Below are 13,935 nucleotides of genomic sequence, written 5' to 3'. Positions count from 1 at the left end.
TGAAGAATCAACCTTCATGCTTAACTTATCCATTTTTCTCGTCAAAGCATCAAATTTGGCATTGAACATACTCATGGCATCTAACTCATATACACCAGCTGATGGCTTCTTCATTTCATTTCTTTCACAGCTCCATTGATAATTGTTGTAAGCAATTCTATCTAATACTGAATAAGCTTCATCTTCTGACTTCTCCATAAGATCACCTCCTGAAGATGCATTGATTATACTTCTAATTGCTTGAGAAACACCATTGTAGAAATGTTGAACTAGCATCCATTTAGGGATTCCATGATGTGGACATCTCCTTTGAAGATCCTTGTATCTCTCCCAAGCTTCATAGAGACTCTCATTATCCCTTGGTCTGAAAGAAGTTAATTCATTTCTCAATTTTGCAGTTTTGCTAGGAGGAAAGTATTGAACCCAAGTAGTTATTGAACCCGGAGGTAATGAATGCAACCACTCCCTAGCATGATCCTTCAAAGAAAAAGGAAATAATCTCAATCGGATGGCATCATTTACTCTATTTATCTTCAGCATGTCACTAATCTCAAGAAAATGTGCGAGGTGCACATGTGAACTCTCAGTAGGACCTTCCCCAAACTGTGATTGTTAAACCATTTGACAAAATGAGGGCTTCAACTTAAAATTATTCGCTTCCACTCTAGGCCTTGTAATACTTGGTTTAAAATCTTCAAAACTAGGAAAAGCATGATCCTTAATTGATTTGTTGTTGTAGTTTGCCATAGCTTCTATCACTTGTTGCTCTTGATGTTTTTGAATTATGAGTTCAGCTTTTCTTCATTTAGACTCTGCTCTCAAAGTTTTAGCTGTCTTTTCAATCTCAGGATCAAAAATTAAATCAATTTATGCACTTTTTGTTCTTCTCATATAAAAGATATGTACCTGAAAAACCAAATAAGAAAATCTCAAAGTAAAATGAAAAAGAAAAGAAATTAAAATAAAAAAAATGCCCAAATTAACCAAACAATCAATCTTCTAATATCAAACAAAAACAAATTCCTAGCAATGGCACCTAAAACTTGATGCATACTCCGCAAGTATATGGGTCATCCAAGTAGTAAAGAAAAGATATCATCCCATAGAAATTTGTTGTTTGAGTACCAAACTATAAAAGTCACGATTATTTGGGCTATCAATAATTTGTGCCAAAAATAGAGTAAGAGATATAGCAAATTAAATTGAGAAAATAAGAAAATTATAATGAAATAAGCAATTAAATTTTTAAGCACTATACTAATTTACTAAAATTTTAGCAAGCATTTAAAGGTTTAATTAATTAATGGTAAAGATTGATTCTAGAGTTGAGGTTCATGAAGAAAATTTCATTAGGATTTGGATAGGCAAAACCAAGATCAAGGGAAATACAAGTTTAAAGGAAGTTGATTCTGATTTCCTTTAATTTCTCTTTCAAGCAAACTAAAAAGTGTTTTAAAGGAAACTAAACCCCATTCCCATGCGATGTTTAATTACCCAAAACTCTTTAAGCACTTTAATCAACTTGAAATTCCTCTTAACTCACTAATTTATTTCTAACACTAAGTGATTAAGTTCATAATCTTGATTATCTATCATAAATTTTTACCTCTCAATCCTTCAATCTAAGATTAAGAATAAAACCCAAAGGGTACCAATAAATGGGTATGTAAATAAGCACACAAGATAAGAATCAAAACTTATATATACTAAAATCTAGTTAAAACCATTCTAAATCCATAAATAAAACTTAAATCATTACACCCAACTCTGAAATCTTAAGTATCTACTCACTCATGCTTGTGTTTACAAGTAGAAAATATGAAATAGAGCAAGAAAACATAAAAATAAGACTAAAAATAAAAGAAACTAGAAAAAGAGAATCTAAATCTCTGAAAATGGAAGCTGGAAACGTCACTCTGCAGGTGTTCTTCCTCGGAAAATGGCGTGGTTCCTTCTTTCCTTCTTCGTTTGATTTTTCTCTCTCTTTCTCCTTATGGTAAAAATGAGAATATGGTGCTTATATATCCCCTCAAACTTTGCCCCAAAAATAGTTTCTAAAGGGATAAAGATAAAAAGTGTAAAAGGTGTGAAAAGAGAAAATTTTCCCATGTCAGCAAATCTGCCAGTGCATTCCTACATGCTTCATGTTGATTTAAATTATTTTCCTCATGCCTCATATTGATTCAGAGGAGGAGCTTTTAGATTCTACATGACCAGCTGCACAGGACATGTTGAAATTCCCTGAAACTTTCGACGTGTTTTGTTTCAAAATCTCTGTCTACACGATTTATGTTGAATCTACATACCTCATGTGGATTCCTGCTGGCTGACTCTTATCTTCACACGACCTTCAACACGGGGCATGTTGAAGTCCCTGAAAATCTCAACTGGTCTTCTTCCTTAGGCAAATTTTCTTCATTTTTCACACTACTTTAAGCTTCCAAATCACTTTAAATTTCTTCTATATGACCTTTTTGCCTTTAAACCTTATTAAAACCTATAAAAAACATTAAAATTCCAAAAATCAAATATAAAGAATTACTAAAATTAATAAATTAACTAAAATAAGCATTAAAAGCATAAAATTACTAAACTAAAAAGGGCAAAATGGATGCAAAACTACCATAAAATACTTATATAAAATGGGTATATCAAAACCATGGGATGCCGTCACATCCTTGCCTAAAAGATTGCTGTGGTTAAAAGTGTATGGAGTTCCTCTCCATTTTTGGACAACTCATTTCTTCCAGTGGATTGGTGGGTTGTATGGCACCTTGGTCTCTGTGGACAATTTTACACAAGCAAAATTGATACTTAGTTTGCAAGACTCCTTGCACTCACTGAATCTCCATACTCAATCAACAACTCTATTGCTGTGTATTTTGATAATATCAAGTATCAATTAGTTGTCTCAGAGGAGCCTTATTATGATCATCTCATCTCTAGTCCGTAGAAAAAAGACTCCCCACTCGCTACCTTTTCCTCATCGACGTCTAGTGGAGTAGGCACATTTAGCTGCCACACGCATGCAATGGGTACTCGATCCAACCACTCTGATGGGTCTACGCAAGAGGACAATCTCATTACCCAAGAGCCTTTTCATACCCTGCATGCCGAAGGAACTGTTGGGAATATAGAAGTATGGAATTCTCAAATTGGAAAAAGATGGGGTGAGTGAGAGACATATAAGTGGAAAAGACCCATAAACTCATTGCCTTAAGGTTTTGGGTTGGATGTGGTATCAAGCCCATCAAGAAGCCCATCAGGTAGGATTCTTCCCATGTGCTTTTAGGCTCCCCAGATCTCCAACAGGAATAGAGTGCCAGACATGCTTCTATCATTAACATAACCTAGACGAGGGCATCTTCAAATTGGAAATGATTTCTAAACATGTCACACTTGATCATGTCTCTGCCATTAATATTGGTGACCTTAAGCTAGAGCCCTCTGAACTGGCCCTTCCTCTAACAGCCAATATTGATAAGGATGTGGGCTCCTCATCAGACCAGATTATGGAATCCTCTGATGACAACATACAACAAATGGTGGACCCATCCTCATTTGCAAGTGGAAGTATCTCTCTCGGCTCATCTCTCAAGCCCAATAGCACTTCAAGCCCGAATTAGGAATTAACATTGTCTCTTATTGAGCAAAAAAACATGTGGCAAATGATAGGAATCGAATGAATTATTATTGAATGAGAAACTGGTTTATATACAGAGATTTCTAATAAAAAGCTACTAAAAATTACTACTTTTAGAATCTATTAGAAACTACTAAATTTTTCTATAATCTACTAGTTTTTGTGGCTTGAATTTTGAATTTGTTTTTATAGACTTAAATTGTGATCTAACCCAAAAGCTTAGCAGAAGGTATAAATATTATAATATTCTACTCTAAGGGTGAGCATTTCTTGGTTTGAACCGAGAAACAAAATCGAACCAATCGATTTCGATTCAAACTGTTTAGTTATTTAGGTTTTGATTTCGGTTCGGTTAGTATATTTAGGTGATTTTCGGTTTTCGATCGGTTTAGTTTGATTTTCAATTATAACAGAAAAAATCAAATAAACAGAAATTTAAAGCCCAAAAGTTTAACTACGCCCTTGTCCAAGCCAAGCCCAAGGATAAAAGCATAACCCTAACCCTAAATATAGTCATTTATCCTTGTTCCCTCTCATTGCCATCCTCTGCTCCTCTGACCTCCCTCCTGCTTCTTTTTTTTTTCTTCTTCTTTTTTCTTCTTCTTTTTTCTTCATGTAACATTGTTATCTCATATTCTCATCATATTCATGGCCTTACAGCTTGTCAATGGAGTCATCCCTTTGCCTTGCATGTCGCTTTGTAGCACGAGATTTAGTTGGTCTCCGCTCACCAACTCACATGTCACTGCAGCTATTGTTCATAGACTTCTTCTTCTTCATCTTTTGCACTAGAGCAGATGGGAGATGATTGAAGTGAAGAAGAAAATCCACTATTTCTCAAGTTCCTTTGGTTTCTCACGTAGGTTTGATGTATTTTTTTTTTTATATAGAAGTTTGATGTATTTTGTTGGGTATTGTTTTTGTAATGGGTATTGCAAAATATAGGCATATTGTGGGAATTTGTAATTTCTTGCAAAAATGTAGGCAGATTGTAAAGGTATTACAAAATTTGTTGTTGAATTTTTGTGTAATTTTTAGTTTTTTTCAATAAAATGATTAATGGGTACTGCATATGGAATTCTGTTCTTGCATCTGGAAGATTGAAATTGGTTATTATGTTTTTGTTCATAAGATTATTTGAGACTTTGAGTATTTGGGATTTAAGAACTTGATTTGAAAGTCTTTAATTTGCTGCTGTAATGTTGGATTTGAGGTTTATTCTTGTTTCTGTTTAAATTGTTTGGGATTTTTGAGTTGCTGGGATAGGATTTATGTGTGTAAAGTGTGTGTGAGGTTGAATTTTAGGAAAGTTCGGTTTGATCGATTCCGAACCAAACTAAACCAAATTAAGTTAGTTATTTCAGTTCGGTTCGGTCTTAAGATTCGGTTCGGTTTAATTCGGTCTTTAAAAGTACTTAACTTCGATTTTCGATTTATTTGGTTCGGAACCAAACCGACCGTTTGCACACCCCTATTTTGCTCTTTGCAATAGAATTGTGAGATGTTCAGGAAATACATTTGAGGGATTTAAGAGCTCTGAGTGATTGTATCTTGCTTTTTTTATCACAAAGAAACTTTTACATAGCGAACCACGTTAATACATCCTATTTTATTCTTCTTTTTTTTTTTTTCTATACTGTTTGATTTTGTGATTTATACGTGTGTCTTAAATTTACATGTACGCTATAACAACTTTACAATAACAATTAATCTACTAGTCTGTTCTGCTCTATTAATTAGATTTATTGAAAAAGAGAAGAGTTAAAGATTTGGCGGAAAACACATCTCTTGAAACAAAACTTTGAAGCAGCTGATGCGTACCATTTCATGAAAGTGCAGCAGCTTACTTCTTCTTTTAATCCAACACACGGCAGTTTGTCCTCCATTCTCCCAAACGCTGCGTTTCAGTAAATAACTTCATCACTTATCAAAGCCAATCATATCTTCAAGCAGAGAAAGAAAGTGAGACCAGCGGTGGATTTGGTAGGCTTGTATCCAATATTACAAACTGGTGGGAAAAGCAAGAATCGCAAAAGTAAGCCGCAGGTCAGGAAGTAAAGGAGCCTTTCGTCGCAACTGACAGCTACATAAAGCGTATGAACCGCATCTTGGCGCTCCTCTCGGCAGAGGATTTGGTCTTCTCTCCATCTGAAGAAGCCGCAAAAGCTCTTCAAATGGAATTTGGGGCGTGGGCAATTGTGGAATCGGCGGGATTAGCTGGTGATATGGAATCAAGATTTTGTTAATGTACCGAGGTACTTGAAATTTAACAGATGGGTATTGTGTACCCACATCGAGAGCAAATTCTCTTCCTCCAGAGCTTTTGTTTATGATCCCTGCGAAGACCGGAAGCAATTGATTCTTTTGGAAGGAAATTTTTGCAGGAGTTGAGTGTTAAATGTTAATGAGGGTCAAAACTTAATAATGGGAAATTTCAATTAGTTTCTTAGTGCATCGGACCGAAAGTGTGGTTGGAGTTTAGCAAATGGCCAAAGAAATTTCAGCGCATTCATGTGCAATATGTCTCTCGCAGATTTTGGGTCATCTGCTGGTTGCTTTATTGTGGGTATTGTGGCTCTTGGGTTTTGTTGTGTTGTTCTGCACTATTTTTTGCTGAAGCAGTGATCCAAGCTGGTTTGCGGCTGTTGCTTTTGTCGTGGATCTTCGCAGATTTGCTACAATTTTGGCTTGATTTTGTTCTGCTTTGCATCTCTAACTTGGTTTGTCTTCTCTTGGATTGACATCTTATATCTTAAGTGTGTTTTATTCCGTTGTTTCAGGCTTTTTCCTGATTTTATTAATAAAATATTTTACTTATAAAAGAAAAGAGGATATTCTAATTATAAGGTTTTCATTGAAAAATTATTGAAATTAAAATTGACAATTCTAAATGATTTGAAATTATGATAATGGTAAATGTATATACATATTATCACTTTTAAATTCTTATCCCTATAATAATTGTTAACTTCCATTTTTTTTTCTTTAAGCAATAATTTTATTAAAAAAGAAGAATATAATTCACTTCCTTATCCACGCTGGATCTGTGGTCTTGACCGTTGGTTCCTAGGTTACGTTGACGTCCGATGTGGCTCAGAAGGGGTGTTCGGATTGAGCTCGGATCTCATGTTGAAGTAGCAAGGTCTTTGTCCGCATGTCGCGTGAATAATAAATTCATGATAATGATCAAATTAATTATTTGTCGCTCTGCTTGAACTTGGCCATTTGAAAACATATTCAGGAATTCTAATGAACTTGGTTTGGGTTGGTTTTTTACAGTATGATTGATCTTTTCTACCATGCCTAAACTAATGCGTATTAGATTTAAGGTAATGATTTCTTAATAGCAATTATATAATTATTACATTTATATATATAAAGCAGTAATTTTATAATAATTTAAAACCATTACAAACAAACTAATAAATCATGTAAAAAATTTAATAAAATTGTTATTAAAATTATTACAATAAAAATGATTTACACCTATTCAAATCAATAATTTTATTTGTTGCAAAAATATAATCAAATCATTACTTTATGTAACGGTAGCAAAAGCAGATGTAGTGGTTATCAAACTACTGCAATTAACTAATGGTTACGGTTTAAAAATACGTGACAAGGTTTTTCCACTATTGCCTTATATCTATTATGTAGTAGTGCTGTAAAGCATTTTAGATTAGATGATGCCATACTACCCATGCAAATATGATTTATGGACCACCCTATTTGTTGCTAACAATGAAACTATTATTTTTTATGTGACTTGAATTTTAGATATTGTTTTTATCGACCTGAATTATGACTCGACATAAAAGTTTCGTACTGCGACCCGATTGGAATAAAAAGTGAGGTCTATAGTAGTAGCAGAGAGCACAGGTTGATAGGGTTTGAGAGATATTCTGCCCTTTGCAGTAGATGTGTGAGATATTTAGGAAACATACTGGGGTTAGGAATTGATAGTTTTGAGTAATTCTATCTTGCATTTTTTTTTTTTAATTATAGTGAAACTTTTTCTCTCATCTTGCTAGTGGATGTAGATCTTATGGTGAAACTACATAAATATTATTCTTTTTCTCTTTTTCTATGCTATATGATTGTGTGATTTTATATCTATACCTTAAATTTGCATACCTGTTATAGCATAAACCCATAATTGGTAGTTTCATAACTTTCTTTAAATCCCACTCTGCTCTCACTTAGAACTTAGAATCCACAGTTTTCCTGAGATTTATGGGTGCTAATTGACTCCCTTCCCAAGAAATTTTTTTCCTTTTCTTTTTTTTTTGAATTGAGAAGGGAAGGAGGAGTAGTAGTGGTGCATGTAAAATTTGGCAAGTGGACGAAGAAAGCTACGCATTTAAAATTTGGCAAGCGGACGAAGAAAGCTTTCTTATATGACCACTTGTTTTTAATGGACAACAATTAAAGCTATATCTAGGACTCCATTTATTTCATGGAAAATAACTTATATATGAAAAATATTTTTTGCAGAAAATATTTTCTAAAAAAATATTTTCTGTAAAAATATTTTTCATTGTTTGGTTGCAATATTAAATTAATGATATGTATTTACTTCATATATATATATATATATGAATATGTTTACATTTTAATAAGATTATTAAAGTTTAAAAAATGAAAAATGACTTCCTCTTTTGAAAAATGGAAGTCATTTTCCTTAAAAATGACTTAGTTTTCCTTTTGACCAGGAAAATATTTTTTGTTGACCAATCTCCAAACACTAGAAAATGCAGAAAATATTTTTCAGAAAAATATTTTTCAGAAAAATATTTTTCGTTAAACAAACAGAGCCTAAATCATACATGGAAATATCCAAAGTAGAGCAACAGCTGGTAGCCCACACCTTAATTAAAATTTTGCCCCTACAATTATATTTGGTATCCATTATTGATCTTCCAAACTTGAAGATGCATATCAAAATTTTCCCACTTTAAATACAACAAGATAGACTCCAAATCTCTTATTGCTTCATGAAAGTGACTTCTCATCACTTGATTTCACAGGGAAAAGATGCTATAGCTTTTAGAATTCAATAATGAAGATGCAAAGGAATATATGTAATTTTCATAATTAATGGAGAAGATATACCTGATATGACATTCAACTACAAAGATGTGATTTCCCTCCTTCCTTTAATAAAAAATTGTTCTACACTATTCTCTTGCTAATTATTCTTGGTAATGTCTTGTAAATTCAGTGCAGAAATAATAGGTCTAAGAATAGTCTCTCTTTTTTTATTTAAAATTAGTGGTGAGAATCTAAGCATGCTTGACTCTTGTCCTAAGATTCTCATTTGCAAATCTGCCTCCATGGTTGACTTTTTCTACCAATGCTTTGATTGGGTGTTGCTCGGGTAAGTTGGGTGAACATTTTGTCCTTCCATTGATAGGACGCCTTAACACATATTTATTCTCAATTCGATCCTGGTCGAGCAGTATGATGCTCAGCTTGGTCAAACCGAGTCATCTGATGCTCAAGTTGGTCATTTGCCATGTCTTTAACCATGTTGACCTTTTGACCTAACTTTTGACTTTTTGACCGCTATGCTGGCTCTTTGACTACCATGCTGGCTCTACTAACTTTTTGACTCAGTTCTAGGTGACTTATATCATTAGTCCTCCAGAGTCCTTTGAATCTTTAGGTTTGAGATTTATGTTCGCTCAGTCTTTGTGACTGAGTGTCTTTGCAACATGTGGTTGTGATTAATTTTCACGAGGCTTAAGGAATAGTTGTTTGGCACATCTTTGAAGAGCCTCCTCAGTTTGTCCTATAAAAATTCTGGCTCCACCATTGAAATTATTTATTGTCTTGCAAGAATGAAATGAGAGAAAGTTATTGATGTTGATATCTTGATTAATTGAAGAATCCATGTACTAACATAGGTATTACATATATCAATAAATCAAATTTCTGCTTAATTTCTTACCTTATAAACTTGTTCTAACCTATCAATGCATAACGTCAAAATCTCAAAACCAATTTGATCTAATAAATAGTTAAATGTTTAATTTATTCATGAAAAAAGATAAAGATATATTATAAAAGAATTTAATTAATAAAATTTTAAATTATATAGTATGTGGCATTTTTTTAAACACTAATATTGGATTAAATGGCTATATATATATATATATATATATATATAATCCTGATCAAAGCAAAAGTAGCATGTGCCATTAATAGGCTGGTCTAATCAACATCCACTTAATTATTTTCTTAATGACAACATATAATTCATCAGGAGAAATTTCTCCCTTGCCAACTGTCATGTCATTAATCAAAAGCTTGTTCCACTCTTCATCAGAAGCTTTATTTTTATGGTCTCAAGAAATTGCTCGGCCTTTAAAACTTCGTCTCCTTTCCTTCGATAACACTACGTTAAGCCCAGCTTTATCCCTATTTTCTTTTGCTTTGTAGAGGTTGAATAGTTTCAAGTCCTTCCATTTTTATTATTGTTGTAGCTCTTGTGGATGTTGATCATATCTGTTTTTGGCATTTAAATTGTTCTATCTCTGTTTCTGTGGGAGTTGGATCGCCTTTTAGCTATTAAAGGTCCGCTTCCATCGGGTGAGCATGATGTTTGATCTTTCATCTTAATGTGTTTCTTGATCCTAGTTGCTAGGGGTGGCCACGGTTCAAGAACCGCAGATTACGATTCCTGAACCGCCGGTTCAGGTTCAATGAAACCATGAACCTGAACCAAACCGCTAGGAGACGGTTTTTGAACCGCTGGTTCCGGTTCGAGTCCCGGTTTAAAACGGTTTGAAAGGCGATTCAAAAAAGGACGGTTCAAGACGGTTTAGAGGACGGTCTGGGAGCAGTTTAGGGGCAGTTTAAGGGTGACTTAGACCAAAAAAATTAGAAAAAAATTTTATTGATTCAGAATTTAAGTTATATTTGTAAAAATATTTTAATTTTCTTAGAAATCTTTCAATTAAAATAAAATAAGAAAAAGGTTAATGAAAATAATTTATCTTTAAGAAAAATTTAATAAGTAAAGACTTAAACTTGATTAAAAAATTAGAGATGAAAATAATTTTTTTTAAAGAAATTAACAAAAAGTGTATGAACTTAATTTTACCTATGTATCCCTTTAGGATTTAGAGGAATCAAAATTTCTAATTCTATTGCTTGCCTTTTTTTAAAAATTATATGATAATTGATAATTAAAAAAGTATAAAAGAGAAAAAAAATTAAAATAGAGGGTATGGGAAATTTTAGTGAGGATGTAAAATAACAACAAAGTAATTGAGATAGTATTGAAAATTTTAGTGAGTATATAAAATAATAAAGTATGAAAATTGAGAGAGTACTTAGAATTAAAAAGAGTGTAGAAAATAATTATTTAGAGAATTTAAGAGAAATTAAAAAAGTATTAAGAATTAAAGAGTGTAGAAAATAATAGTGTAGATAATTAATGATATATATAAATGAATTAGGAGTGGGGTGAGATATTTATTGAATTTTTTTTATTTAAATCGCCGATTTAGTCCGGTTCGAAACAGTCGGTTCAATTCGGTTAGGAATCGCCGGTTCACAGTTCCGGAAAAATATGAACCTGAACCAAACAGCAAAAGGACGATTTCGGTCCGACTTGAAGCTGGTTTCGGTTTTGACCGGTTTTGGTCCTGTTTTGACCGAACCGGTTCCGATTCAAAATCGGACTGTGGCCACCCCTACTAGTTGCATCTCTGCATGTTCCCATCTTTAATTAATCTGTTTATTGTTTCTGGTGGTTTCTCCTATGTGTTTTTCTACTCTGGGATTTTTGTCTTTCCATGCTTGATATTGAGACTTTTGTTCTTTCTTCTGATATAATGTATGCCGCTGCTCGAATCTCTTGGGATGTTTATATCTTTTGAGTTTAAGTAATAATAACCATGTTGAATTTGCACTAAGTTCAAATTTTATGTTTTGTGTAGAAAGCATAATCCAAACTTTAAAAAGTAAAGCGAGAATAAAGCACACCAACACTCTTAAAGATACTAAGTGGAAAATAAAGCAGCATGTAGTGGGACCAAAAGCATCTCTTGTGGAGAAGTGGACAGATTATTGTTTCTGAAGTCTGAGTCATTAGAGTCAAAATCTCCATAAAGAGATTGGTACCATGGACCACGTTCTTCTGGTGATGATAGAGGGACTACATTGGCAAGTGCTTCACGTTCTTCTGTATCCATTGGGTCTTGGGAATTGGATGAAGATGGTCCGAATATCATGGGCTTATCTTCTATTCTATGGACATCTATCAATATTCTCAAACTGAAGGATTCCCAAGTCACATGCACTGCCCTAGGACCAGTTCACTCCACTCTAGATGGCCCCATCAATTGGAATAATCCAGTCTGGCAAGATTTCCAAGACCCAATGGATACAGAAGAATGTGAAGCACTTGCCAGTGTGATCCCTCCATCATCACCAGAAGAACATGATCCATGGTACCAATCTCTTCATGGAGATTTTGACTTTGATGACAAATCTACGAATTAGGAGGTGAACTTTTAAACTGACATAGATACGCTTAATTTTAATTTTTAATAGCATCTTATAAAATTAATTAAATATATAATTTTTTTATAATCATTTTGTTATTTATAAAAATAACTCTTATGCAGATAAAATGATGTATGTATATAAATATTTTTGTTTATAAACTATAGTTTTGAACAAGTAAAGCTTTTTACTTCCATAAGGAAAATATCCTCATTTTCTTTTACTATTTATCTCATTTTATAAATTTAAATAATAGTTTATTATTAATTTTAGCATAAATATGACATGATGTAATTACAGCACATGATTTAATGCAGCTACAATTAAGGACTCCCGAATATATGCTTTGTTGATATTATATAAAAAAATAATTATCATATTAAAATTATATTTTTATTTTAATAATTCCAATTAAAATTTATAGAATTACTCAATTACCTGATTTATAGCAAAATTTAATCGTTGAAGAATTAAAAAAGCTTTCTAAAAGTTAGAAATATTTTCAAAATACTTTTCTAGATACATAGACTTCAATTTTAGACTTCCGTTTATGCACTTACTAATAATATAATATCTTATTTACATATAAAAGTGTATTTAAAAAATATGTAATTTTAATATTTACAATATATAATCCTAACTTCAACTAGCTAGTTATGACTTCCAAATATAAACCCTTTTCTGTTAAAATACCTTCTTTTTTTTTTCATTCACTACAAGAAATTAAAAAATTAGCTACTAAAATTGTCTATAATTTTAGGAGGAATTTAATTGGTAATTCCATATTTATGAGGTTGTCACATTAGTAATATAGGGCATGAAAATAGTCTTTCCATCAATTATTTATAAAAAATATTAACCAACTCTTTATTTTTTTTTGTAAAATATTACAAATTTCATAGAAATATGAATATCTTAAAGGCAATTGTCAATACCGTACTAGGATTTTTGGGTGAGTACATAAAATATAATTTCACGATTTAGTTTATGTATTTGCATTGAATTTAACATAATTTTTGTTTTTCTTTTTTATAACAGGGTGCATTACACAATTGTTTACTAATTTTGCTCCCATGTATGTTACTTTTATTTTATATTTTTATAATAACACACATGTTTACTGTTAGTAATTTATTGTTTACATTTTTCTATTTGCTAAAAGTTTGAATTTTCTCAAATTATTGATAGACACTAAATTAATACAATCAGACAAAATAGAACAATCGGAGATATTCCTGGAGTTCAGTACATAGCATCTGGACTACAGTATTTGGGCACTTTACTCAATTGTTTCCTTAATGCTTGGTATGTCTTTCTTAATTATTATATTATTTTAGTTTTTAAAAATTTTAATAATAAAATTATTTTATAGGGAGAAAACTATTTATTTATTTTTCAATTCTTTAGGGATAGGTAAAAGGAAAAGATACAATTAGTTACCTTGTGGTTTATGCATTTTATTAATAGATATGTGAGATATTTGAGAAACACATTAGGGTAGGGTTTGATAGTTTTGAGTAATTATATCTTGCTTTTTTTTATTATAGTATAATTTTTTCTCTCATCTTGCTTTTAGACCTAAACCTTACGATCAAACTACGAAAATATTATTCTTTTTCTCTTTTCTATACTATATGCTTGTGTGATTTTATATTTGTGTCTTAAATTTAGGTGTCTGTTATAGCAGAAACCCACAGTTGCAAGTTTCATAACTTTCTTTAAATCCCACCCTGCTTCCACTCAGAACTCAGAATCCAGAGTTTCCCTAAGATTTGTGA

At 32.2% G+C, this 13,935-nt stretch overlaps 1 non-coding gene across 1 annotated transcript; it reads left to right on the top strand.

The window, feature by feature from the left end:
- Positions 1 to 286: 286 nt before the first annotated feature.
- LOC131176998 (small nucleolar RNA R71) lies at positions 287 to 393 on the top strand. The gene has a single exon (XR_009146759.1). It is a non-coding gene; the product is annotated as a small nucleolar RNA R71 (small nucleolar RNA).
- Positions 394 to 13,935: the final 13,542 nt, after the last annotated feature.

Source organism: Hevea brasiliensis, unplaced genomic scaffold (assembly GCF_030052815.1).
Source record: "Hevea brasiliensis isolate MT/VB/25A 57/8 unplaced genomic scaffold, ASM3005281v1 Scaf304, whole genome shotgun sequence".
In the NCBI taxonomy this organism is placed as follows: domain Eukaryota; kingdom Viridiplantae; phylum Streptophyta; class Magnoliopsida; order Malpighiales; family Euphorbiaceae; genus Hevea; species Hevea brasiliensis.
Note: the sequence above shows the minus strand (reverse complement) of the source record. Positions and strands in the feature narration are given on the sequence as shown.